Raw genomic sequence first — 2,697 nt, 5'->3', positions numbered from 1 at the left:
TATGCATTTTTATTAAACATGACTAGTTTCAACAAAATACAGCATATATGTTAAGAAAGGAAGGTTTCTCAACCTCCACGTTTTTAACATTTTGCACTGCGCTCTCAGCAGCACCAGAAGCCAGGAGCACTTCCCTTCCCCTAGTTGTGATAACCCAAGTAATTCCAGACATTTCCAAACATCCACTTGGGGGACAAAATTACCCCCAGTTTAGGACCACTGGTATAAAGAACAATGATGAAATTAGCGCCAGGATTCTTCTCCGCCTAGCCCAAGAAATATACCACTGTCTTCCCTTTTAATCCACCAGGCCTCTCTTAGCTTTCTTACTGTTCTCCACAAATTGGAGGAAACCAGCCTCTTGAATTCCCCATCTTTATTATTTAATTTAATCCATAGTTATTCTGTTTTTTTTGCACATTTGTTCAATTTCAAACATATTTTCTAGTTGTGTATGTTGTTATAATTTATAAATATTGAATCACATTAAACGTATCATTCTGTGACTTGCTTTCATCAGTTAATTTTATTTTACTGAAATTTAACTATGTATTGTGTGGCTAAATTTCATTGACTTGCATTTCTGCATAGTTTTGTACTGTACGAATAGACTATACCTTGTTTACTCATTCTACAATAGACATTTGGTTTGTTTGTAGCTTGTGGGTAATAAGTAATTTTGTTCCTAGGAACAATTTTGTTATTACATATTGGTAAATATTTGGAAGTTTATCTAGAAGAGTGGTTCTCAGCTGGGGGCAAGTTCATCCTCAAGGGGACATTTGGCACTGTTTGGGGACATTCCAGAGTATACCATCTGAAGAGTATTACTAGAATCTAGTGTGTAGATGTTAGGGATCCTGCTAAATATCTTGCAATGCACAGGGCCACCATGTCCCCAACAAAAAATTCTCCAGCCCAAAATGTCAATAGTATCACTGTTGAGAAACTCTGTCCTAAGGCATATGCCTAGAGGTTGATTAGCTAGGTTATCAGATATATGCCTTTGAACCTTAATCAGAATGCCTAATTGCCTTTCAAAGTGGTTATTTGCATTCTCACCAACAGTGACTAAGAAGTGAAAAAGATTTATACTCCATTTGACAATATTGTATTTCTATTCTTTTATAAATGTTATGGTGTAAACCAGAATTTCATTGTGGTTTGTATTTCCTTAAGACTAATAAAACCAGTTATATTTTGTTGTTACTAAAGTTATATTTGATTTCCATTATATTAATTGCTTCTCAATTCTATTTAAGTGCTATTTACACGTGTTGGATACTAATTCTTTCTGCTTTACATTTGTCATCTCCCAGTTTGTGTCTCCCCTATTCACTTTCATTGTGATGTCTTTTAATGAGCAGTAGTTCTTAATTTTGTGGAATTAAATTTACTTATCATCTCATTTATTGTTTATACTTTTGGGGTCTTATTTAATAAACCTTCTCTCAACTTAAGGACAAACAATGTTTTCTTATATCTTTAGCTTTCTTTTTACCTGTAAGTGTATAATCCACTGTGAATTGATTATATATATTGATTATGATAAAATTCTGATTTAATTCATTCTTCATACTGAGAATCAATTGATTCAACATCATTTATTAAAGGTTCTGGCTCTGTCCCAAAATACAACAGTTACCTCATTATACTAAAGTTTTGTATTTTCACTAGTTTCTTTAAGGCTCATTTTTCTGTTCCAACGGCTTGTTTACTTAAGTCTCAGCCAGTAGCATTGTTTTTATTCCTGGAACTACTATAATTATATGATAGGGCATTTCCCCAGATTTTCTCTTCTGCTTCAGGACTGAGTTGTCTCTTCAAGGCTTTCAATCCTATAATATTGGGTTGGCCAAAAAGTTCATTTAGGTTTTTCTGTAAGCTCTTACAAACGAACTTTTTTGCCAACCCAATATTTAGAAGCAGCTTATCAACTTCCAGTCTCCAAAAAAATCTCTTGTGATTTTGACTGGAATTGTATTAAATCTATTAATTAACTAATTTTGAAAAAATTCCATCTTAAAATATTGAAACCTCCATGTTTTTAGCTTAAGCCTCCTTTAATGAGTTACAGTAGTTTTATATTATTTTCTCCATAAAAGGTCTTGCGTGTGTTTCTTTAGATATATATTTAAGTACTTTTTGGTCTTCATTTAAAATTTATTTTTGAAATTTATGTTTCAAACTTATTTTCACTCACAAAAGTTTAATTGCGTGAGGTATATTGATTTTAAGTTCAAATTTGCTAAACTTTCTTGCTAAATTTGCTAATTAATCTTAACTTTTGACTCCTTTCTTTTTTTTACAGCAATATCTGTAATGTATGAGGAAATTCTGTTGGCTCTAATTGCAAAATTTGTCATCAACTCTGTGTTATTATCTGATTGCCAATCACCACGGCCTCTCCCCTAGATTATGACAATGTTTTCTTGACTTTTCTCCAGTTATAGAAATCAGCTTGTTTCTTTCAGTGGGATGTCAGATTGTGTCATTTGCCGACTCCAAACTCTCCATGGCTCTCTATTGCATTCTGGATAAATGCCCAATTCCGAATGCTCTGGGAGGACTGGACATGCCTGATCCTGCCACTTCTTTTCTGCATCACCTAGGAGTCTCTTCTTGCTCCACTGCACAAGGGAAATTGTCTTCCCAGATCTTCCCAACATGGCACTAGACACTTCATTCCTCTTTCCC

The sequence above is a fragment of the Lipotes vexillifer genome, unplaced genomic scaffold (assembly GCF_000442215.2).
Source record: "Lipotes vexillifer unplaced genomic scaffold, Lipotes_vexillifer_v1.1 scaffold936, whole genome shotgun sequence".
Taxonomy (NCBI): Eukaryota; Metazoa; Chordata; class Mammalia; order Artiodactyla; family Lipotidae; genus Lipotes; species Lipotes vexillifer.
This window is presented reverse-complemented; position numbering follows the sequence as displayed.